This window comes from Acomys minous (assembly GCF_964271855.1).
Source record: "Acomys minous genome assembly, chromosome: 8".
NCBI classification, from domain to species: domain Eukaryota; kingdom Metazoa; phylum Chordata; class Mammalia; order Rodentia; family Muridae; genus Acomys; species Acomys minous.
The window spans coordinates 26814065-26840322 of record NC_140489.1 but is presented as its reverse complement, the minus strand read 5'-3'; the positions used below and the strand labels follow the sequence as shown (position 1 = coordinate 26840322).

At 44.9% G+C, this 26258-nt stretch overlaps 1 protein-coding gene across 3 annotated transcripts in view; it reads right to left on the bottom strand.

Moving 5' to 3' along the window:
* Window positions 1–26258, bottom strand: part of STON2 (stonin 2) — a 150372-nt gene that overhangs the window by 37550 nt on the left and 86564 nt on the right. The window contains exon 1 of one of the 3 annotated variants that reach the window (XM_084791581.1): window positions 15472–15745. The exons of the other annotated variants lie outside the window; for them this stretch is intronic. The gene's annotated coding sequence lies outside the window, so the exon portion shown is untranslated. Of the gene's footprint in view, window positions 1–15471; window positions 15746–26258 lie in introns of those variants that run through there. 3 annotated transcript variants of the gene reach the window in all.

The following is a 26258-nucleotide window of genomic DNA, read 5'->3' as shown; positions in this document are numbered from 1 at the left end:
AAAAATGAAAACGCATGTTGCGTATTCACTGGGATGATGGTGTTTAGAAGGAACCGCCTGCCAGCTCCTGCCAGAGGAACCAGAGCTGCTCAGGCTCTTGCCCCTCTCTGAGTCTGGGGCAAGATCGATTTGATCATTCATTTGCCCTTTGATCCTATAAACATTGTCCACCAGACCTCCCCGCCCCCACAAACTCTCCCTTTAAAACTTCTCAGTCGTCAATGTTTATTTTTGTGGCTTGTAACCAAAGTGATCTACCGGTTCCTCAACTCACATTTTCTTCCCTTGATGATCTCCATGTTTACCCATCACTGTGTTGGCCATTTTTCTAATTGCTGGGATCTGACAAACAGCAATTGAAGGGAAGAGGGTTTTTGTTTGTTTGTTTTATATGTTTTGTTTGTTTGAGACAGAATTTCTCTGTGTAATAGCCCTGGCTGTCCTGGACCTCTCTTTGTAGACCAGGAGGGTGTCAAACTCACAGAGATCTGCCTGCCTGCCTCTGCCTCCAGAGTGCTCAGATTAAAGGCATGCACCACCACGCCCAGCTCAGGAAGAAGGGTTTATTTGGCTTACAGTTTACAAAGGATATAGACCAGTGGTTCTCAACCTTCCCAATGCTGCAGCCCTTTAATACAGTTCCTCCCTCATGTGTGGTGACCATGAGACTATTTTTGTTGCTACATTATAACTGTAATTTTACTATTGTTATGAGTTGTAATGTAAATATTTGATATGCAGGATATCTGATATGTGACCCCTGTGAGAGGGTTTTTAAAGGGGCCGTGACCGGTAGGTTAAGAACCACGACACAGATGATCATAATGGGGAAGGTATCATGGCTGAGTGTGAGGTCACATTGTCTTGGTAGTCAGGAAGCAGAAAGCTGGCAAAGAAGTAGGATGGGGTTCTACAACTTGAAGGCTTGTGCTTCACCCTCAGGGACCCATCTCCTCCAGCATGGCTTCCTCCACTTAATGGTTCCACAACCTGCTCAAACAGTTGATTACAGGCTCCAATACACGAACCTAGAGGAGTCATTCTACACTCAAACCACAATAATACTGAGCACAACCTGAACAATCACACTGTATGGACAGACAGTTCACCGTCAAGAAATTCAATCTTATCTGTCCATGATTACAGCAGGATGAGTTTAATAAATAGGCGTCTGATACACCCAGGAGAAATAGTAGTGTGTTCTCACCACTAGTCTCTAGGGCAAAGAACAAAGGCGAAATCTTGCTAACACTGGACATCTCCAATAAAGTTCAAGTACAACGGAACTCTAACCCTTGAATGAGCACCAGCAAAGGCAAGCCCTGCAGTTATTATCGTATCGTAGTTATTATCTTCTCAGCTGGTGGCTATCATAACATGCACTGATTTATTGAAATGGAAGGGCAAACAGCAATTAGGTAGTTTAAAGGAGTTCTAAATATTAGCTAGCAGGCATGGGGAGGCACCCACCTATGAGGCTCCATTATAACTGGGAAGGTGGTAGGAGATCATCTCAGTGAGCACTCACTCCAATCTTCTGGGGCCAGCACTAACGAGGGAGATGGACAAAGCTGCAGGAGGTAAGCAACACTGACAGAGGCAAGTAGAGTATGAGGCATCCCTTGACTGCCTCTCTCTGGAAGTGCTCTCAGAGTGCCAATGTTGTCTTCAGCCTGCCCAAGTGATAGGAACGCTTCATCTCCTGGCACTGACTGCGCATAATTTTTCAAAACAGTCAGAATTAAAGCTGGTGAGCAAGCTTCTGTTTTTAAAGGGGCAACACAGCGCCTTGTAGAGATCTGGATCCTGCTGTCTTTTGACTGGTGTCTCTCAATGAAGCTTGGCTTCAATTTCCTAATGCATCCCAAAAGATTAATATGTATGGCATGGGTGAGATTAATAAGTAGGATGACATATCTGGAGCTATTATATCTTTGATTTTATTACTGTAAGGAAGAATGGCTTCTGTCGATTGACTATAAATTGGTTCAGAAAAAAATTTTCCAAAAAGAAATTTATAAGGTTTAACCATTATTATAGTCATTAATCACCATCAAGACTTTTATTTTCTCTGGATTTGTGCAAGCCAGCTCAGACCTAGAATTTATTTCTAGTACTCTGAGCTGACAAATCATAGTCACAGCACCCATGAGCTAACAGTAGGGCACTGAGTCACAAGGATTCTTCTTGGTGTCTTAACAGCTTCTGAGCCTCATATCTCATGGGCTGTAGAGGGAGTCAGCGGGGGGGGGGGGGGGGGTACTTTTTCAGAAGAGGAAAAGAATAAAAGAGTGAACGGAGAAAACAGATAGTCCTAAGGAACAGACATGCCCAGACATGGTGCTATGTAGAAATGTAAGGTGTTCGGGAGAGTAGGGACAATGTGCCTTTGTGTCTTCACACTCCAGAGGTGGCTGCTGACAGTGCCAGCCAGGTAGAATGGGCTGACCTAATAAGAGAACCATCTATACAACCTCTCCCTGGTGTTTGCCTGCTCTGCTTTTATGGAACTGGAAATAGATTGTCAAATGTCCCCTAGATCAAATAACTTTGACTCTGGTTCTCTTTATCAGTAAAACGAGAAAAATTCATATTTATTCCTCAGTAGTAGGGAAATTAAATGAGCTAACAGGAGAAATACTTATCACACTATCTGGCACATGCTGCTGCTTGACTGAGATGTTGCTACAGTAATTATTATTGGCTTTAAACAAAGAAGGGAATACCAAATACTGGATCTCAATTACAGATTAACATTTAGGCTAGTCTAGAAAGTTCTAGAATTTGCTGAATCTTCATTAATTCCTATAACTTAAAGGACGGTGTTTCTTCAAATACTTCTTTATGCCTTCTTTTTTATTTATTTTTAATTTAGTATGTGTGTGGGCGCTTTGCCTGCCTGCATGTTTGTGTATCAAGGGCATAATTGACGTGGGGGCCAGAAGGACTTGAAGCCTCTGGAACTGTGTTACAGTTGTAAGCAACCGTGCAGATACTGGACTTGAACCCAGGGCCTCTGGAAAAGCAGCCAGTGTCCTTAACTGCTGCACGATCTTACCTCTTTAGCCTTTTACTTTCTTTTTTAAAATCTATATAAGCTTGGAGTGCTACTTAGTTAAGAGAATTTTTTTAAAGATACTTAGCAGATTGCCCAGGTTGTGTGCCCTCAGACCTAACCCTTTCTTGGACTGGCAAGGCAAAGAATGAAGTGTTACTATGTAGCAGTCTTACAAATTAAATTGTTGGACCTTAAAGGAGATCAAGAATTGTACCATTTCAATCATGGCTGTGTACTCAGGGTCACACAATCTGTGGGAATCCCTCAGTGGGAAAAACAGGACCTATTAATTTTCTCATTACTGTCTTTTTGAAAACAGACAGATGGGTTTTCCTATGGAGAGTCAGAGGTAAGTGCCAAAGACAGGAAGAGACTCGGTCAGAGGTGGTGTTATCTGAGAATCCCCCACACAGGTCATCATCCTTAGAGCTCAGGACATTGGCTCTGCAATTGTTTATGCTCTGTTAATAATAGGGAAGTAACAGGCCAAGAGACTGGGAGCATAGGTCCCTAAAGCTCTGCCCTTTTGCTACAGAATTCACTTAGTACCCTAAACCCTCAACTCTACATTTTAAAGTACGGGAGGTGGCTCAGATGATCTTGTAGTAGTTACAGGCTGAATATTCATAAGACCCATATCCACTCTTCTTTTTATTATGAAATGCAACCATGCAAGCTACCCATTATTAGAAAGTATTTTTAAAAATTCACACAGTTTGGATGAGGCACAAGTGATAAACAAATAACAACAAAATATGAATTCATGTTAGCGTATTTATTCGGTGCCATCCTGCAGGCACTACAAAGACAGCTGCCTGCCCATCATCACACCTGCCTGCCTACTATCACGTTTTGTCTCTTTCGCCCATTGTCACGGCAATGACAGTGTCCACAGACCCTCAGGATGGGCCAGCACAAGCAACTTCTACCAGCTCACTGTGACCAAAATCAGAGAGGTGGTAACATCAGCAACAGTAGGAAAGTCTGTGTTACACAGCACGGAGAAGTCTCATTGGTTTCCAGGAGTTATGCATAAGTTAATGACAGCTAACAGCTACTGTGTGCTAGGTCCCCAGGGTATGTACATTGTATAAAACATTGCACTAATGCTCTGTGAGTGCTCCTGGTTTGTGGGCTAGAGGACTAGAGATGGAGAAGGTTCTGGACCATCTGCAATATGCTGTCAGCCTTTTCATAGTGGAGACCACAGGAAAGCTCCTGCTTCCTCTCCTCTGCGCCCTCTTTCCAGGTCCTGTGAATCATATCCCTTTCTCTCAGGCCTGGGAATCCTTCGAAGTCAGATGCCTGTGAAAGTTCCACTCTGGCTCTGCTCCTCGACTTTTAAAGAGGCATTTCCTGTAAGTGCCAAGTGGTTCTGTGACTGCCTATCTGCTTCTAGCATGAAGTCAGTCCTCTGGCAACATTCATCTGCTTTCTTTACTTCTTCATCTGTTCAACATGGCAGGTTTGGGCTGGGATCTGTGCTAAAGAGCAAGCACATGAGGACTTGGAGAAGGGAAGACAGTTAGCCTAGAACCTAGATTCACTTCCTGGAAGATTGTATCTCATATTATACAGGCCATCGTGGGTATTCAAGCTGTACAGCATAACACAAGAGCAATGACACCGTGGGATTTTGGGGCTTAGGTTTCCAACACCCCCGATGCCTGCTCTCCTTAGCTCTCCTCTTCCCTTTGCCGTGTTCCAATACAATCCCGATACAAAGAAATGTCAAGTATGAAGAGATGTTTCCAGTTGGAAATGGCCAAAAGAGAAAAGGCTGTCTCTCAGAAATATCTATTAAAAACAAAAAATTAACAGCTGGTGATCTTTTAATTCCAGTACGCAGGAGAAGAGGCAGGAGTTTGAGGTCAGCCTGGTCTACAGAGTGAGTTCCAGGAAAGCCAGGGCCACTCAGAGAAACCCTGTCTTGAAAACCAAAGCTCCAAACCAACCAACCAACCAACCAACAACAACAAAATTAATACCATATGCCACTCATTGCGCCAAAAAAAAAAAAAAAAGATATTTGCTTCTCCAATAAGAGATACTGCTACGAATTTGAAAGAAGATGAAATGTGATGAGGTACAGAGAAGTTAAGTGACAGAGCTGCTAGTTGTACAGTTAGGAAATGGTACAGCTGAGCTGTAAAAGGATTTTTCCATCAAAAAGGAAATGAATTTGCCTCATTACAGGTTTTCCTGACTAAGTTCACAAACAGGCAGATCACGAGAAAGGCCAGAGAGTGTGTTTATAGCAGACCTTCTCTGGAAGTGGCCGAGGGGCATCAGACAGAACAGCACCATGACCTCCTGCACTGCCTCTGCTTCTGTGAAGGAAGGAGCAGCCATAGGACTTGGGAAGGGTTATGTGCCTTATGACCTGGCTGCTTGTCACCTCAATTATTTCCTGGTCTTTGGCCAACATGACACCACACTGCCTCTACCTAAGTAAATAAGCTGTGTGCTTGTGTGCAGCATCTGTGCAGCTAGGTGTAAAGGCCACCAGGCACACCTTGCATTCTTGGCTGAAATTCCTTCCTTTCTATAAGGAAGAGAGATTATGGGTTTGTCATTCTTCCCTTCCTTCCTGAAGTGGGTTAGGGAAGACGGGAACCTGCCTAGTACTTTATCTGTTTAGTGTGGGTGGTACCAACCTCAAAGGTAGGCAGGCTATGGGCATTTCTATGCCATGGGGTGCTGGCAACATCCATTCAGAAAACTAACTCTGTCCTTAGACCTCTTTAGCGAGAGGACCAAAAAGAGAAACAACCAGTTTTACCTGCCCTAACTCTTATCTAGGCTTGTTCTTAAATGGAAAAATGCCTGGGCTTTAAGAGCCTAGAGATTTCAGGCTTTTGGCTGAAGCCTAGTTTCCCCCCTAGGGTACTTCCTCTGAAATGGAAGACTCACAGGCACCAAAGGAGTGGAATCTTCTGAAGCCCTCTAAGATTCCTCTTCCTGGAGCATAATAGTCCATCCCACCCCAAACCTAAGGGGCTCTTTCTCACTCTTCCTTTCAGGCATTCAGACAAACCTTGGGGCTTATTAAGGGCTCTAAATGGTCCCTTAGTTTCTTTTGTTGTTTTGTTCTGTTTCTGGTTTTAGGTGCAATTGGGAAGGAGTAACTAGGATTTCACACATCATTGTTTTGTATTTACCATAACTGCACTGAGTTACACAAACCTGCCAATTCTTTTGAAAACAGAGAAACTTTTCTGGTTGTTTCTACTTTTCGGTTTGTTTTGTTTTACATATATAATCATCCTTTGGTAGCAAACTCAATAGTTTCCTAAAGAATTCTGCTTATTTAAAAAAGATGGGCCCTGCTGGCACCTAACTACCGAGGCTCAGTCCCATGTTTCTTCACCTCCTTCTCACCACCTTTTCCACTCTGATATTCTTGTGTGATCATCAAAGGCCTCACCCCATTTCATAGATTCTGGCCCAAAAGGCCTTTTGGTCTAGTCAAGGACACTGGAAATCTGCCTAATGGTCAGATCAGTGATGGGAATCCAGAAGCTTCTCTGAGATAAGGGAGGTAAAAGACACGGAAAGCAGAAGAGAAAGCAAATCACAAGACCTTTGAGGACTGTGGCTGATAGATTCATGTGGACTTCCATAAAGCCATGTGCATGCAGCGATTCACCTCACTTCCACTGAGTGGCTCTACAGAGGTGAGCAGTGAGCAAATCAGACGCATACACTCCCCTGCCACATGACATTAAAAAAAGAAAAAAATCATTACAAACTTTTGGCCTGGAACTCGAGATCTACCTCCCTCTGCCTCCCAAGTGCTGGGATTAAAGGCATGCACTTTCAAGTCTCTCACTATATATGTGTGTGTGTATATATATATATATTAAATATATATGAATTAAAATCCCCCACATCAACTGCTAAGGTCACTACTGGCTAGGAGAAGCCACATGGCTGAGCATGGCAGTTTAAGGGAATCCAGGGAATTCAAGGCTGCAATGGTGAGACCGGGAAACGTATAAAAAAGATGGTAAGTTTGGACTGCTTTGAAATGGTATATTGTGGTTTTAGTATTAAAAATAGTTCAAATGAAATTTTTGGTGGGGAGGAGTAGTGGGAACTAAGCCCACGGCCTTGCTCATAACTCTGTAAGTGATCAACCACTAAAGCCCCTCCCCTGCCCTAAAAGTGCACTTTTTATAATAAAACCCAAAATCCAGTGCCCTTTCTAAAGGAAGGCTCAACATGCTGAATTTTGTTTTTTGTTTTTTGTTTTTAATCAGCATGCATTTGTAAACCAGATACAGAAAATGAACCTGGCAGATTTCTCTGCATGCACATCTGCCAGCAAAGTGAAAACTAAGTTGTAATGTGTAATAAGAACAATTAAACCAAAATGATTGTTAAAGTTCATATTTTGCTGCTCTTCCAGAGGACCTGGGTTCAATTCCCAGCTCATAACCATCTGTAACTCCAGTCTGAGGGAATCCCATGCCCACTTCTGACCTCTCCGGCACCAGGCACACATGTGGTACATAGACATAAAGGAAAGTCACAGTTTTGTTTTGTTTTGTTGTTTTTTGGTGTGGAGGAGTTTTCCAAGACAGGGTTTCTCTGTGTAGCCTTGGCTGTCCTGGACTCAGTTTGTAGACCAGATTGGCCTTGAATGCACAGTGATCTGCCCTGCTCTGCCTCCCAAATGCTGGGATTAAAGGCATGAGCCACCACGCCTGGCCTTTTTTTTTTTTTTTTTTTAGATTAAGGGTTACTAATTTTATTCATTATCCCAGAAAGAACTACAATTAGTGCCAAAGCCTGATTGTTCCCACACCTGAGCTTTCCTTGACCCCAACAGAGACCCTGAGCTGCAGCCCTGAGTTATAACAGGCTGGGCATTTTAAAGTGTTTGTGAAACCTCCCCTGAGTCAATACCACTCACTGCCCTTTCTCCCCAACATTCCCATTACAGCACCCCTCATACACGAAGAGAGAACCCCTCCATTTTTCATTCTTTTTTTTAGCTCTTGTCAGTAAACAAGGCAGCATATTAGTCAGAAGGTCTGATAAATGCAGAGAAACAAGCCACACCTTGGTCCATTCTGGCACCCACAAACTCAACAGCGCTTAAATCAGGGGCTTTGTCTATTTCTGTATGTTAGCAAAAAAGAATAAAAGTTTTCCAAACGCAGCCGTGAGATGCCTCTCAAAAGAAATGCCTCATCAAAAATGGAGGGAAGGGTTCTATTAACAACACCTTAACCTCCACTCCTTCCCCACCTCAGGCCTCTTCAAGGGACAAAGTAAGATTTCTCCCTGCCTGCCCATGACTCCTAGCTCTAGGTTTACATTAAGGCCTTTGCTTCTTCAAAGAGTTGCTTCGTTGAAACATGGCAGAAAGCAGCTGTCCCCAGACATGGAGGTTAACCCCCTCACTCAGGCATTTCCAGTAGGCGGGCAGGCGACAAAGCAGGCAGAATACTGGACCTGTTGCTATAGTAGCAGGAAGAATGTGATTCAAGCAGCTCTGCAGAGATCCAAATCCAAATCCCTCCAGCTCCTAGAGAGAACGTTAACCCTTCCTCACCCCTTTTCAGGGGCAGACATACTTGGAAGAACCCTGTTTCCCTCGGTGCTGGACGAGCTCCTCTTTGCATCTATCTAATCATTCTGTCACCCACGGAATGCACACTGATTTACACATCCTTGTGTGGGTCCTGCGTTTTCATAGAAAACAAGCCAGGCACAGCCCTGGGTATTAAGCATGAAGGTGGCAGCGGATATTAAGTTACTGCTAAAACCACAGCACGTTATGCAGCACCAGTAAAGTAAAGGCATCACCAGAAAACAATCTACGCAAGATAATCAGAGAACTCAGTAGTTACAGTTGATGCTGTAGGTTCTGGCCCAGGGCAATGATTTGATAATTTGCAAGTGTTAATTTGACAAACAACATCACCAGGAATTTCTGCCTCAATGCTCTCATGCCTCCCATAAATTACTTTAAATATGTTGTTTAATTAAATCAAAAAATTTCCCCCTCCATAAAATAGGAATAGCATAATCTGTTAGTGTTGTGGTTTTCAACCTGTGGGTCATGACCCCTTTGGGGAACCGAATAACCCTTTCACAGAGGTCACATATCAGATATCCTGCACATGAGATATTTACATTATGATTTATAACAGCAGCAAGATTACAGTCATGAAGAAGCAATAAAAACAATTTTATGGTTTGGGGTCACCAGAACATGAGACACTGTACTAAAGGGTTACAGCATTAGAAAGGTTCTAGAGAACCATGGCACATAATTGCTGAACGTCACTCATTTACAGTACCTGGCAACAGAAACAAATACACAGAGAAGCAGTGTCCAGGCCCTCTAAAACAGTTCCCACACCCCAATTCACATCTGTGGCCAAGACACCAATGAAAAGCCTTTGGGAAATACATCTTAGAAAAGACCTATGTCTAATCCAGACTTCTTTCCTTACAACATGGCATGGAAATCTCATATTATCAAATACATGCCCTTGCTCAACTCCCTCATTTCCCGTGGGGGCATAGACACAAGGGAGGTGGAGTTTCTCAGGAGGCTAAATGCAGCAAATAGGTAATGCTATCTCATAAGCTGTTGGTGAAACAAGGCGGCAGCAATCAGACTGCCAAGCAAGAGCTGGGAAGAGAGGGGATGGGGAGCATGCTTTGTGGGTAAGACTGCTTGCTGGGCGAGCAGAAGGTCCTGAGTTTGAATCCCCAGCAAACACACACACACACACACACACACACACACACACACACAGCCAGCCTCAGTCACACATTCATGTAACACCAGCATGGAGGGGGTGGGGTAAGGGAACATTTTGATTTCTGGAGCTCCCTGGCAGACAGCCTAACCAAAATGGAAGAGCTTTAATTTAGGCAAGAGAGACCTTGTCTCAAAAAATAGTCTGAGTGGGGTGCAACAAGCCAGTATTGGGAGGCAGTGGCAGACAGGTCTCTGTGAGTTCAATACCAGCTAGAGCTACAGAGTGAGACCCAGTCTCGAAAGAAAAGAAAAGAAAAGCTTTTCCAAGCTGGCAACTAGATGTGACCCTTTGCAGCTTAGTTGTGGTGAGCTATGAGTAAATCTGATGCAATGCACAGATGCAAAAACACAGAAAGATCACCAGCAAAGCCTGTTGACTAGTGGCCTGAAAGAAAATGCTCAGCTATTGTTCTTGGTAATACTGCACAATGTGGTTTCCACACTGGAGACTATTTGAGAACCACAATCCTATATTAACACACTGATTTCCTCTCTCAACAGGAGGCTCAGGCTACAGCTAAGGAAGAGAAGACTGAGCTCTCAGGAAAGGGCATTTCATCCAAACATCTCAACCACAGCAATGCTGGGTTAGGAAAAGACCCCAGAACCAGACGAGATAGAAACTGGTTACTTTTCACCCAGACACAATAAATGATAAGGAAAGGATGTCCCAGGACCTGAAGTAATGCTGCCACCTATTGCTACTCTCCTGGAGTTGGAGAAGAGACAGCCAACCAAGAGACTTAAAGGACAGGGTGGGTGGGAATGGAGACATCCCATAGCAATTTCAATCAGTTCTCTGCAGCATCCCTTTCTTTTGAAATCTCATCAGATTGATCAGTCTGGTGTTACTTGCACACTACCAGGAGCAAACAGTTTGGCTCTAAAGCCGGACACTTGTCTGTCTCTTGGCTACTCGGGGTTCCCACGATGGCTCTATGATCCTTCACAAAGAAGGGAATGGTAGGATTCCGTCACATGTCCTTCCCCTACAAAAGGAGAGATTAATTTAATAATCCTACTGCCGTTTCCCATGCTAAGAAAGCAGATCTAGTTCCCTGACCTTTGACACGAGACTTGGCCATGTAGCATGATAGGATGGTGTAAGGACACAATTAGAAGCTGGAAAAGGAACACTGCAGATGGCTTATGTATTTGTCCTTGCCATCACCATGAGAAGAATATGGCCTGGCCAGGACATGATACCAGGAACAGAATGAGGGGCATGTGTGGCAAAGCTACCCGCACCTGAACTCCGTGGTTCCCTAGAATTAGCTGGTTCCTCTTCAACCTGCAGATAGTTGAAGAAATAGGCATTATTGTATGCCTCAGGGATCCTGTAGTTCACATTGGTTTTGTTTTGTTTTTTTGAGACAGGGTTTTTCTATGTACCCTGGAACTCATTGTATAGACAAGACTGGCCTCAAACTCACAGGTATCTACCTGCCTCTACCTCTGCCTGCCTCAGTACTGGGATTAAAGGCATGTCCAGCCTGTAGTTGTTTGTGGCAACAGCTGATACACCCAACACATTAACAGTTGACCTGTCAGGGTTAAAACAGTGTTTACCTTTCCTTAAAATGTAATAGAAATAAGAAATCTCTGATGGTTTTCTTCATTACACCATAAATATGGAGTCCTATTACTTTCTTAATGCCCAAGACTCACGAGTCCATGCCTTGTTCTCAGCTCCAGGGATTGCAAGGGAAAACACTATATAATTCTAATTATCAACCCACACCTGCGATTTTTTGCCCCACCTAGCATCAGGGCCAACGTGCATTCCCTGAAGATACTAATAAAGGGTATTTCTGCAGCTAAAAGTAGAATCAGTAACAAATTCTGAAATACCAAGTGTTACTCGCTTTAATTGCTGACTATCTGAAATCATTGCATTTGCAGTAATGACAATCCAGTGGGTCGGCAAATCCACACAGTTACTAGCTTTTAACCTTGGCCAATCACCAGAGCTTTGCAAACTACAGGCTCTACACAGCCATCAACAAATATCTGGTGAAATACTCTAGCAGAAGATTCAGGCCTTTTTTGTCAAAACTCATCATGACAATGGTGACAATCCTGAGAACTGAGGACTCCCTTACCTAACACCAATTTAACAGAACTCCATGAGCTGACCAAATCATTTCTGTTACTGATACAAAAATGTGTGCAGGAACCAGGACCAGGCAGAGCAGACGTATCAGCTAGTTGCGAGTTACCTAACAGACCAATCTAAATAATTCTGGCTTAAAACAATAAGCACTTGTATTGGTCATTGGTCTGTGAGTGAATAGGTTAGTCTGAGCTCCGTTGGGCCATTGAAGTGTCTGGACAGCTGGCTGGTACAGCTCTAGCAGCTGGTGGAAGTGGGTCTCTGAGCTTCTCTCAGCCAGTCAGGGAGCATCTATTCCAAGAGAGCAAGCACAAGTATATGAGGTCTCCCAGGATCTGGATTAAGGAACATACACTTTTACTTCTGCATTTCTCCTGGCCAAAGCACATAATGAAGCCAACTGTAGATTGGTGGAAGTCTGGGAAAAACAAACAGCACCACTTGGTAAAAAGGAGCCACAAAATCATGTTGCAATGGAATAGATTCAAAGAGAATGACTAGATCCATTTTTCCCCCTTCAATTTATTATACAAAATGAGAGAAAAATGTCACTGCCAGCCGTGTGGTTCCTAAGCAAGGACCATCATTTTGACTCTCCTCTAAAAAAGATACAAGGGTCTCACATTAAGGTTCCATCCCTATTTCTCTACTTCTGCCTGTGCTTTGCATATGCATGCACACACCTTAAAAATCTTCATGACCTCAGTGAGCCGTGCACCAAACAAAAGCAATCTGTAAGCATCCAGCACTATGTAGATCAGTCTTTGGGGGACACTTGAAGATGTGTATGGCATGTGATACGGCCAAAGCAAACCTGTCTGCAACATCTCTTCCTAGCTTGGGATGTGAGCAGTGATGAAATATGATGTTGCAGACAAGACAGCTACACTGTCGGAGAACCTGTCCAACCGCACCATGACGAGCGCCAGAGCATGAGAAGAAATGGTACGTGAACAATATAGCACGTAAGAGCTGCAAGCAGCCCAGAGAAGCAGAAAACTGGAGCTTGCTGGAGACTCCAGGCTGATAGTTATTACACTTTAGGCAAGGGCGGCTGGCTCCGCTAGCTAGCTGCTTCTTTCTGTCCCTATCCTTCATTGGCCTTTGCCCCACTGTCACCCCGCAGGAGACATGCAAAAGCTACCTGGACTGCAGCTACAACTGCTCTTCCTGGTCTAGGCTCCAACATGTGTGCGTGCAGCCCGGCTGAAATTCAGCAGCAGTTATTATACAGCATCCCCACAAATAAGGTACTGCTTCTGTTTTGGTTTTCTGTAGAAAAATCGCCATGATGACCTTTTGGAGAATGCCACTCGCCGCTGCCACTCAAATGCTTTAAATGCCTACTTGTGAGGTCTGGACAGCATGGGGTGGAAGGAGAAAGAATTCTAGAACAGAAGAGTAGGCTCCACTAGGAAGTGCCTGAAGGCTCTTTGGAGGGAATTCTTCAACTGAGAAGAAGAACACATACCTTTCCCCGAAAACCAAGCTGCCCAGAGTACATAGCCTGCCTCCGACTTATTAACGTAAGTCCAGTTTTCAACCTGCCGGGTAGGCTCACTGCTTACAATACCAAGAGTGCAAAACACAACAGAATAGGAGGTAGTAAATTCACCATGAAGATGCCTCAGAAAAGCCAAAGCAAGCAAGCATTGCATCCAGTTTGTTCTTAAGACAGAAGCCTCAGTCCTTAGGGCATCAATGGGAGGGGTCATTGACTATTCCAAAATGTATTCTGTCCAGATCTGGGAGTGAGACAAGTTTGAGAGGGAGAGTAATATGATTTTTCCATAAGTGAAGTACAAATGCTTACAGAGCCAGAACGGCTCTCAGTGTCTGCCATGCTCGACCTCGGATGGCTCTCAGGCATATGTGGACAGCCACAGACTTAAACTTGAGTGTTTCCAGGTAAAGCCACCCCCTCACAATATTTCTCACTTCCGCTTCTCAACCTCTTGGGTTCAAACCAAATGCCATTCTTGGACCAGAAGATGAAGAGCTGGCCGACTGGGAGGCAGGCAGTTCCTCTCAGCTTTTAATTAGTCATGGGGAAGCCACTTGGATAAGGAAGCAAACACCTGGCATTAGCCCCCCCCCTCAAGAACACTGATAATGACAATGAAGACAAGCTGCTGCCTTTCCCAGCAGGAGGCAGGGGGATTCTTACAGACTGGAGGGGCAGGAAGAGGCTTTTCACCCAGCTCCCCTCCCCCTCCACTCTCACACACTAACCTCCTGCTCCAGTGCTCACCGGGCCTCATTTCTTTTGATTTCGCTGCTGTTCATTGAAAACCCAGGTGTGAGCTCCTTATACAGAACCCTGCCCGGTGCTGCCTGCACCAAAATGCCAAAGAAAAATGCATTCGAGAGACACCTGGGCACGAGCCGGACAGCCACAGGTATCACTGCTGCTGCCTCAGCTCAGGGCAGTTTCTACCCTAGTTTCTGTTCTGCTTTGTCTCTTAGTTCAGCATCTTCCCACTGTAATGTAATCATGAGATAAAGCCTCAGGGCTGTTGAAAGAAAAGCGTGTCTCAAATATACGATACCAGTGTGATCTTGTCGACTTACCCACTGCTTTATCCTGCCTTTAATACATTGTTCTCCCCCACCCCAGGTATTAAAGTTGAGGTTGGACCAGGAACCAGAGGCAGCCGTTTTATCCCTTCACACGCCAGTGCATTCTATGGCTTGTTTTCAGCACAACTGTTAGCAAGGCAGTACTTGATTGCCCTGAGTGACTCTCACCCACAGCTGAGAGAGAGAGAGAGAGAGAGAGAGAGAGAGGGGAAGAGAGAGCCCTTGGCCTGTGCACCGCACAGGAAACCTCTTTCCCAGCTCCCTCCATTTGCCTAGCGACCCTCCCCTCAAAGAGTCGTTGGCACGCCACACAAAGATCTGTTTTCTCCCTTAGATATCACAGAAGCCACATCAAATACCAGACCCCTTTGGAGTGTTGCCAAGTTAATCTAATACTTCAATGCTCACATAAATTTAATTAAACTCACTTATCTTTTAAGGCTTTTCCCCTGCCCTCCAAACACCACCTCTTGTCACCTCTCCACATTAAACCCCTTTAAAATACAATTTTCTCTTTGCTTTTCAGACAAAATGTCACGCTGGTTTACTTTAATGCTATAGAAATAATCAAATGCACACTTCAATTAGTCAGTAGGGCCCATGTATCAAAATGCCCACACGCCCTTAGTGCTGTTTGTTTTTTCTCAAAAACTATTTGAGAATGGCGAGCAGTTTTGGGGGGGGGGGTGCTGAGGTGGAGGGAAATGGAGGTGGGGAGGTAGGGGCAAGATTTGGCAGGGAAGGTCTCTCCAAGGCCAAAAGGGTAAGTTATACCAATCAGAAGTCATGAGTGTGTTACGTTTTGCTTTAAGCCAGGCTATCAGGTTACAAGTTCTAATAAACTGTGCCCGGAAAAAAAAAAAAAAAAAGACATTCCTTTGTCTCGGGACCACTGAAAAACTAACCAAACAGAACACCTCTGAGAAACTTTCCCACCTCAGCACAGTCGAACAGGAAAGCCGGCACTACAACCAGAGAGGTCCGTGAAGAGATTCTCTTGCAGGTAGCCTTTACCACGGTGAGCAGATTCCCTCTGGGAACCGTGGCCCGGGCTGTGGCTCCTCCCGGTTCAAGGAGGTGGTGGCTGTGAGGGGTCCAGGTGGTGGGGTGCGGGCAGAGATGTGCTCCGTGTGTGCTTCAACCCGACACGCAGCTGTCTGCCTGCCTGTCTGCCTGTCTGCCACTCAGACCTCTCGTCTGGGTGGGAAGGGCTAAGATGAGGTGGGCGGGGGGGGGGGGGGGGGGGAGGGCGGGCGAGGAAAGTGCAGGTTACTCACTCACTGGCCTTCCCAGGCAGACACACCCAGGAGGAGGGAGAGGCAAGGCAGACTGGGAGATTCTTCTGAGGCCTGGGCTGAGAGTTCATTCTGATTCCTTTTGTTATTACTTCCTGAACTCTGAGCTAAGTCAGCCTTAGCCTGGGTGCAGAAGGCGGGCAAATAACACTTGGTGATTAGACTGTAAGAAGGTAATGCAAAGGTTGCTTCAAAAGGAGGGTACTTAAGCATAGACCTTCAGACTGCCATCCGCCCCCTCCCCCCCTTTGATTAAGCAGTGCTTAGGTTATCGACACTGAGTCACAGGAAACTGGATGGCTACCCTGGGGCAGAAGCTGGAGGAGCCCTGAGTCAGGAGACCCAGAATGTACTTCTGAAATAACCTGTAGACTCAAATTTAGAGGAAGGGGATGCTCAGCTGTCTCCCACAGCCTGTGGACTGTGTTCCGTGTAAGACACACGTTACTGAGACAGAAACCTGGGAAGGGAGCCACAGGATAAATGCAGGTGCTGTAAGCTGGTAGCCTGGTGGGTGGGATGCCGAGAGAGAGCCTTTCTCAGATAAAGGGACCACAGTGTGAGTTGTCTGTCAGGGTACTAGAGGGGGTGCAGAAACAAACACAACTCTCGGAACTGAGGGAAGATAAAGGTGAACACAAGGGCACAGTCTTGGCACCTTCCCCATGCCAGACGCTTATCTCATTTAACCCTAAGACCTCTTTGGAAGGAGGTACACGTCTTCTGTCACACAGGAACACACTGAGAGCTCAGGTCCAGCCAGTTTTTGAATAGAAAGCCCAGATTTCCAGACCATATAGTGTCCCCAGGACACCACTCCATTAAACAAACACCCATTCACATTACCTAAGGCCAAGACACCATTTCTCAAATCGGAACAGCTTTTCTTTTCCAGAACTGATATCTATCCTTCTTTCTTTTTTTTCTTTTTTTCTTCTCTCTCTCTCTCTCTCTCTCTCTCTCTCTCTCTCTCTCTCTCTCTCTCTCTCTCTCCAGGGTTTCTCTGTGTACACTTTCCTGTCTTGGAACTCACTCAGTAGAGCAGGCTGGACTCAAACTCACAGTAATCAGCCTGCCTCTACCTCCGAGTGCTGGATTAAAGGCATGCACTACCATGCCTGGCTAGAACTGATATTTTCATTAGATAGAAATCTGTGGGGCAAAAGTGAAAAAAAAAAAAAGCAGCTTCATTGTAGCCTGTAATAACCTAATGTTCCACTCCTTGGAATATACCCAGAAGATGCTCCAGCACACAACAAGAACATTTGCTCAACCATGTTCATAGCAGCCTTATTCATAATAGCCAGAACATGGAAACAGCCTAAGTGTCCCTCAGTAGAAGAATGGATAAAGAAACTGTGGTACATATACACTATGGAATACTACTCAGCTATTAAAAACAAGGAATTCCCAAAATTTGTGGACAAATAGATTGAGCTAGAAATGATCATAATGAATGAGTTAACCCAGAAGCAGAAAGACTCAAATGGTATATACTCACTTATATCTGCATACTAGCCCAAGGGGCATGTCCCATGAAAGTCTTCACTTACCAGGAAACTGGGACAGAGGGGAAAACATCCTATTGGGACTCTAGATGAGAGAAGCATGGGAGAATAGCAAAGTAGAAGGATCCAGAGGGTCCTAGAAACCTACAAGAAGAACATTATGATAGGCAGATTTGGGCCCAGGGGTCCCGCTCAAACTATGGCACCAGTCAAGGACAATACAGGCCGTAAACTTCAAACCCCTACCCAGATCTAGCCAATGGACAGGACGTTCTCCACAGTTGACTGGAGAGTGGAGTCTGACTTTCACACGTACTCTGGTGCCTCATATTTGACCATGTCCCCTGGAGGGGGAGACCTGGTGGCACTCAGAGGAAGGATAGCAGGCTACCAAGAAGAGACTTGATACCCTATGAGCATATAAAGGGGGAGGAAGTCCCCCTCAGGCACAGTCATAAGGGAGGGGAATAAGGGGAAAATGGGAGGGAGGGAAGAATGGGAGGATACAAGGGATGGAATAACCATTGAGATGTAACAAGAATAAATTAATAAAAAAAAAGAGAAAGAAAAAAAAAAAACCTAATGTAAGGTGAAGCCAGGCATGGTGAGTGACTCATGCCTAAATTCACAGCACTCCCTGAGGCAGGGGGACGACCACCAATTTGGTGCTTTGCCTACTATGGTATGGTGATACAAGCTTTTAATTCCATGCTGAGGCAAGCGAATCTCAAAACCATCCTGGCTCACAGAATGAGTTACAAACGAGTCAGGTCTACACAGTGAGACTCTGTCTCAAATAAAATAAAATAAAATAAAATAAAATAAAATAAAATAAAATAAAATAAAATTGTGAGAAAGGGAGAGACGACTCAGCAGTTAAGAGTGAGGGACTTTAGTTCCCTCACTTTAGAACCCCTGACACTGTAACTGCAGGTCAGGGGGACCTGACACACAGCACATATTCCAAGGGCACCTGCACAGACAGTACATATTCACACTGACACACACAGACCCAGACTAAATCTTGAGAATTTTTTTTTTTAAATTTTTTAAGCAGATGGGCCAAGCTTTACTTTTTCTAGTTTCAGTTCTCATGATTTTCTTCTTTTCATGGTGGGTAAGTACATTAAAATGTATAGTCAAAGCATAAAACCTGAAGTGTGTGTCGTGTGTGTGGGGTGGGGTGGGGTGGGGTATTGGTGTCTGCAGCAGTGGAGGCACAGGCCTTTAATCCCTGCACTCCAGAGGCAGAGGCGGGTGGATCTCTGTGAGTTTGAGCGCAGCCTGGTCTGGAAACTGAGTTCCAGGACAGTCAAGGCTACACAGAGAAACTCTGTCTTGAACAAAAAAAAAAATTTAAAACGCTAAAACATATTGTGCACCTTCAGGCCTGGAGTCTGTGTGCTTATTCTTTCTCAAAGGGGTTTGGCTTTTGTTTGTCTTGATGAGAGGAGATGGTTTGAATTCAGCAAACACTAAAATGGAAACAAGTTACTGTATTTTTCTCGTCCTTTTCAAAGATTATTTTTAAACTTATAAAAAAATCCATTATAAAAACTTTCAAGTGGAGTGTAAGAGTATAAAATAAAGTGATTTCACATTTTTCCCCAAGCCCAGTCCCATTCCTCAGAGGAAAGCACCGCTAGAAACCCCTTATGTCTCTGGCCACAATGAATACACTTGTTAAAATAACACACCCATGCTAAAGTACAGCCCTGATGTGCACTCAGCACATTTTTTTTAACTTAATGATATAGGAGAATATTTCCCATATCAGCATATTGAACTGCTATTAGCACATCAGAGTCTAGAAAAATAACGGTAGGTCAGGGCTGCGGAAGACGCTCAGTGAAAGAGCCCTTGACTGGCATGCCCACAAGCCCAGGGCCTGACAGCCAGCACTGGGATGAGGAAAGCAAAAAGTAAAAGGAGAGTTAAAAATACTGAGTTACAGCGTTATAAAACTGTCCTCTAGGGGTGGGAGAGATGGCCCAGTGGTTAACAGTTTCCAGTGTGGGCTCCCAACTGTCTGTAACTCAGGTTCCAGAGACTGGACACATTCTTCTGCCTTCCGAGAGCACCAGGCATGCAAACGGTGTACAGACATCCATGTAGGCAAAACAGCCATACACAGTACATTTATTTTACATTAAAAATATGCTTTATGTGTGTCATGGTAAGCTTCATGGCTCTGCCGGGTTTCCCACTCCAGCCCTAGTTTAACCTCCACTGGAAGCTTATGTGTAGATTGGGGGTGGGGGGGGACACAACACATGACACGCTAACACAGCATTCCCCAATCTGTGGGTCTCAGCTCCCTTTGGGAGCCGAAGGGGTTTCCTAAGACCATCGGAAAACACAGATATTTACACTATGATTCATAACAGTTAGCAGGATTACAGTTGTAAAGGAGCAACAAAAATCATTTTGTGGTGAGGCAGACAGGACATGAGGAACTACAGTAAAGGCCTGCAGTGTTAGGAAGGTTAAGAACTACTGCTCTAGCACCTACCTCACATAAAGAAAAGATCTAGCAATGCTGTGACACTCACTGAGCACTTCCCATGGGCTCGGTGCTTTTACATTTCTTGTTATGTATCAACTCAGCCCTTTCTCTCCAGAACCCCTGTGAAGCAGAGGCTGGTGTTAGCCCATGTTATAGAAAGAGCCCCATCGATGTGCGCAGCTGGCATACGGGATGGGCATCGGAACTGCTGAAAGCTGCTGTCCTAGCAAAGATAACAGGAGGACTCCTATATTTGACCACTTCCCCTTGGTGGGGAGGTCTAGTGGCACTCAGAGGAAGGATAAGCAAGCTACCAAGATGAGACCTGATAGGCTGTGACCATATGGTGGGGGAGGAGGTCCTCTACTGTCACAGACCTAGGGGAGGGTAATAGGGTGAAAGAGGGAAGGAGGGAGGAATGGGAGGATACAAGTGAAGGGATAACAATCGAGATGTAATCTGAATAAATTAATAAAAAAAAGAAAATGAAAGTTAAAAAAAAACAAGACAAACAAAAACAAACACACAAACAAGAAACAGGAGGGCTGGCAAAATGACTGCTGTTCCAAAGGTCCTGAGGTCAATTCCCAGCAACCACATGGTGGCTCACAACCATCTATAATGAGATCCAGGGCCTTCTTATGGTGTGCAGATGTACATGCACACAGAATGCTGTACATATAACAAATAAATAAATCACTAAAAAAAAAAACAAAAACCCCAAATAAAACAGTCTCAACACTCCTGATATTTTCACAAGGCCTTCTTCCCAGGATGAGCACTGCTGTGAAGGTTCTATTCAAAGAGCTCAGCTTGCCTTTCTATAAATTCCAAACATGATCAATAAAATCTGTTTTGGCATTATCCTTATAACACTATAATTTACTATTACATTTGGGGGCTGGAGAGATGGCTCAGTAGTCGAGTGAATCCGGACTGACTGGTGAAGGCACACACCTTTAATCCCAGCACTCAGGGAGGGAGAGGCAGGCAGATCTCTGTGAGTGTAAGGCCAGCCTGGTCTACAGAGTGAGTTCCAGGACAGCCAGGGCTACACAGAGAAACCATGTCTTGAAAAAATAAAAAAGAATGAATCTTGCTCTTCTAGACAACCCTAGTTCAGTTCCCAGTATCTACATTAGGCAGCTCACAACTGACAACCCATAGCTCTGTCTCTAGGGCAACCTGACCTCTTCAGGCACCTGCACCTGCCCACAGACACATAATTAAAAATAAAATAAGTATTTTAAAAGTACATTTGTGTGTGTGTGTGTGTGTGTGTGTGTGTGTGTGTGTGTGTGCACACCTACACACATGCATGTCATAGCTCCTGTGGAGAAGGATAATTCAATTCTACCATGCAGGTCCCAGGGATCTACTTCAGCTCAAGACTGGCAGCCTTTACCTGCTGAAGCATCTTGACAAATTATATCCTCCAACAAGAATGGAGAGTGCCTCTCCTTTTTAATAACTATTAACTGTTTTTCTTTCACAATTTCATTCATATCAAATGCACACTGTTTACCCTTGCATTATCCTCCTTAATCTCCCTCCCACCAAACCATTCTTGGTGTGCGTGTGTGTGTACATGCGCATGCGTGCACATGCGCGTGTGTCCCACTGAATATAATTAGAGTCACTTGGACAAGCAAGCAGGGGGTTATTTACCTAAGCAAGGGTGACTGACTTGTGCCTACACCACCCTGAAAGACATCTCACATTTCCCAGCAACCATGAACTGTCTACAGCAGCTCAGGGAGGGGTGGGGCCTCTTGACCTCTCCTGTCCATCCACCACAGAATGTTGGCAGGCCCCGTCATGTGCAAACAACCACTGCTGCTGTGGGTCTGTGGGTGCATGGTGGGTGCAATAGCCATGCCACATCCAGAAAACAGCATTTCCCAGTACTCTTGCCATTCTCTGGCTCTTACATTCCTTCTGCCTCTCTTCTGGGATGTTTCCAGAACTGTGGAGGAGGTGATATAGATGTCTTGTTTAGACAGCCCCTCTTACTACTGAAATAATGTTGAACAGGTTGCATGAGTCTCTAAGCATCCATCCTTACTTCCACTGTCTGAGCAACGAAGGAGTTCTAAGCTGAGTATGCATCTGAAGCCTTTATTACACAAGAGACTCTAACACATAGTGTGCACACATGCATAATGTATCATAAGTATAATGCTAATATGCAAGTTAGAGCAAGCCATAATGCATTCAACTACTATTAGTACTCTCTCCTGTCTACCTTTTACAGTTTTTTTTTCTTTTTGGGAGACAGGGTTTCTCTGTGTAACAGCTCTGGCTGTTCTGAACTCTCTCTGTAGACCAGGCTGGCCTTGAACTCACACTCCTGTCTCTTGACTCCCAAGTGCTGGGATTAAAGGTGTGCACCACCATATCCGACTTAGCTATTGCATTTTAAAGGTCATTTGAAGAATGATTTTACTGACTCATTGTTAGGAAAAAAATGTCCAGGAATAATATGAATCAACACCTTATTCTCTCAACAGATATCCTGTTCAGAAACAAAACAAGCCAAACAAACAAACAAACAACAAAGACCCAGAGACCTTCAAATATGAGTGCACTGAGTTTTATTCTTCCCAGGGCAACACTGGAAGCACCTCCATGGCGTAAGACTTAAACTCTTGCCTTGGTGCATTTCTCTTCACACTTCCCAAGCAAGGGAAGCCTTGTCATTGAAGTGACAGGTGTCAGACCGAGCACAGGAGAGCAGTGACTCACATTCCTGTGAGGTTGTTACAAATGAGTGAATGTTATATATTTCACTCTAAGAGTGAAGAAGAAGAGAAAAAAAAAAAAGATGGAAATTAACCCCTTCTCACCTCCCTCTGCCTTCCACGAAGACAGTAGACTGTAACTTCCAGCAGGGCTAGAACACACTGGAGCTCAGCAGCTGCCTGAGCATCTGCTCCCTCCTCCTCTAATGTAGAGGACTCCTCTTGTCCAGTGGGATCACTGATAATGCATGTGTGTTGTTTCCTATTCTCAGTTATATTGAACAGTCACTGACCATCTGGAAAAAGGCCAACACCAGAAGCAGGTAATGCAGGCGTTCATTGAAGTGGGCAGCATGAAGGAAACAGAACCGCTGGCTTTAGCTGCTCTAGGCTCAGGGGGAACAAAAGAAACAACAAGCAGTAAACTGGTGTTGAAGGCAGCACTTGAACCCTGTTGCCTAGGCCCTGATAGGTCATTGTTGGGAGTTCCAGACCCCTGGTCTCTCAGGGGAGGACAATCTCAGGTGCTCGATGATCTGGTGGCAGATTAGCTGAAAAGCATTTGTGTAACACTTTGCATCCTGCAGATTGCTGAGTCTTGACCTTCACTGATGCTGTGGCTCCAGAGAGTGACAGTCGAGTAACAGTCATTGCTGTTGGGAGGGGGACTGAGTGACTTCTCTTTCTTTCCACCCTTCTCCCCCTAACTCAGTTTGGCTGCTATTCAGAGCAGGGGGCTGTACTAGCAGTTGGGAAAATTTCAAGCAAAAAATGGGACCAGATGTATTCCATGAAGACATGGACCTTTTCCTCTGTTCCTTTTCTGTTATCAGACCTTCAAATTACTATTTGTTTGTTTGTTGTTTGTTTAGGTTTTTCAGCACAGTGTTTCTCTGTGTAACAGCCCTGGCTGTCCTGGACCTCACTTGACCAGGCTGGCCTTGAACTCACAGAATACACCTCTCTGCCTTTCCGAGTACCGGGATTAACAGTGTGCACTCCCAGCTTCAAAATACTTTTAAAAAGAATATTTGCAAAGTGAATTTTCCTCAATAGATTGTGGAAATTTTCAAACATATATAAAAGTGGAGGAAAAAGTGTAAGAAACTTTCACATACATCAGCTTAACAATTCAGAAATTGAGATGTATTAGGTCCCAGCAGGTGTTATGGTTCAGCAAAGGGTCCGTGTGCTCATGTACTCCGGGCTCAGTCCTGGGGGTACTGTAGTAGGAGGGCCTAGTAGGAGGGCATAAGTTCACTTAAAGAAGACTGTGGGACCCTTACCCACTTTCTTTTGCTTTTGTGTTTTGTAGCCATGAGGTATGTTGTTTTACTCTGCCATGGCCTTCCACTAGGATGTACAGAGCCAATTCATCATGGAGAGTGTGGTGGTTTGAGAAATGTCTCCCGGAGGCTCATGTACTTGAGTACTTGGTCCCCCATGGATACAGGTTTAGAGGTTATGAAACTTTGAAGACATGGATTCTTGCTAGAGGAAGTTTGCCAGTGCAGAGGGAGGGGTTGATTTTAGGGTTTGTGGCTTCACTTCGTTTCTAGTTCGCGCTCTCTGCTTCCTTTGTGTGGCTGAGCTGTGACTCCTCAGCCTCCTGCTCCTGCCATCTGCTGCCATAATCCCCTGTCAGGGGTTGTTCCTCTCAAAACATAAGCCAAAACATACACATTCTTCATTAAGTTGCCATGGGTCATGGTGTTTTATCACAGCAACAAAAAGTAACGATTACAAACAGGAACTTGTAAAACCGAGCCAAGGTAAATATCATCTCTTTGTAAGCTGATTATGTCAGGCATTTATAACACGAGAAAGATGACCGGCACATCTTCTACAGTGAACCGAACTGCGTCCTTTAAACAGCAGGCTAATACTGTCTTAGCGTCCCAGAATTTTAAATGGAAAAGAAGACGTTACCGAGGTGAGTCGAGATGAGTCACAGTGGATATGGGTGGCCCCCCAGAATCTCATCGGTGCTTTCCTGGTAAGGAATGCCATGTTATATGGGCAAGACGTGGCGTAAAGTGGAGCAGGAGACTGAAGTTACATTACTACAAGCCAGGGAGTATTGTGGATTGTCGGAAGTCACCTGAAACCCAAACACCGCGTTGAATTCAGATTTCTGGTCTCTAGAACTTCAAACGAATACATTTGTACTGGGTCAAGACACCTAGTTTGTGCACCTAGTTTGTATCAATCTGTTACAGCATCTCTGGGAAACACCACCGCCGGCGGAGAACTCAGATTGATTCAAAGGACAGGTCAGTCTGTCTACTGTGGCTTAAACTGCTCAGCAGGAAGGAGGGATGGGGTGTGGGCTGTGGGTGGAGATCCCAGATGGGAGAGTGTGAATCAGCTCGGATCTGCCTTACATCAGCAAAGCATGTAGCAGACTCTTCAAAGCTGCACAAGTACCAACAGGTTTAGGCTGCTTTCTGTGAAAGGCAGGTGGGCAGATGCTACACAACCTGTTGGCACAGACACCTCTTATGGGAATGCTCTTTGTGCAGTTAGGCGCTTTCATCTTCTCAGGTGGGGAAGGGGGGAGCACAAGCAGGAGTCAGGCATGGTGGACGGGTGTCCTATTGCAGACATCCTTCACTTTGCCCTTATTGCATCTTGGGCAGCATCTGTGGCCTCATGGAGACACATGTGTACTGAAGCTACTAAGTGTGCAAAGGGTCATCAAGTGGCTGCCACCCCGCAGTACTGAGAACTCATCACAATAAGAAGAGGAGGACGCGACAAACAAGGGTGCTGCCGTGACACCTGTACAAAGCCACTGCCTGTGTATGTAAAACACTAAATAATGATAGTGGATGTTTGTGTTCCCTGAACACTGTGCACGGTGTGGGATGTTAGACATGGTGAACCTTGGCTCTGAGCAGTGAAGTATCAGGGGTTGCAAGATTACAAAGTATCTCCGTCTGTCTCTCTGTCTCTGTCTCTGTCTCTCTGTCTGGGATTTTTTTTTCCGAGACTGAGTTTCGCTGTGTTAGTCTTGGCTGTCCTGGACTCACTTTGCAGACCAGGCTGGCCCTGAACTCACAGTGATCTGCCTGCCTCTGCCTCCCAAGTGTTGGGATTAAAGGTATGCGCCACCATGCCCGGCTCTCTTTTGGATTTTTGAGACAGGGTTTCTCTGTGTAGCCCTGGCTGTCCTGAAACTCACTCTGTAGACCAAGTTGGCCTCAAACTCAGAGATCTGCCTGCCTCTACCTCCTGAGTGCAGGGTTTAAAGGACCACCACTGAGTGATTGCTTGTGCCCTCTCTCTCTCTCGCTCTCTCTCTCTTCCCCTCTCTCTCATATGTACTCTTGCCATAAAGAGCTGTCTCATGATTACTTTCGGGGCAAGGAAGGAAGTAGGAAAGGCTGTAAGACTTCTGCTCACATTTGGGGTCTACTAATTATTTCCTATTGGCTCCCCTAAAACAGCAATTCTCAATCTTCCTAATGGTACAACCCTTTAATGTAGTTTCTCATGTGTGGTAACGCCATCCATAAATTTACTTTTTGTTGCTACCTCATAACTGTAATTTTGCTACTGTGATAAATCATAATGTAATTTTATTCAGAATATCTTTCACCCCCGTGAAAGAGTAATTTGATCCCCAAAGGGGTCACAACTCACAAGTTGAGAAACACTGCCCTAAAATGAA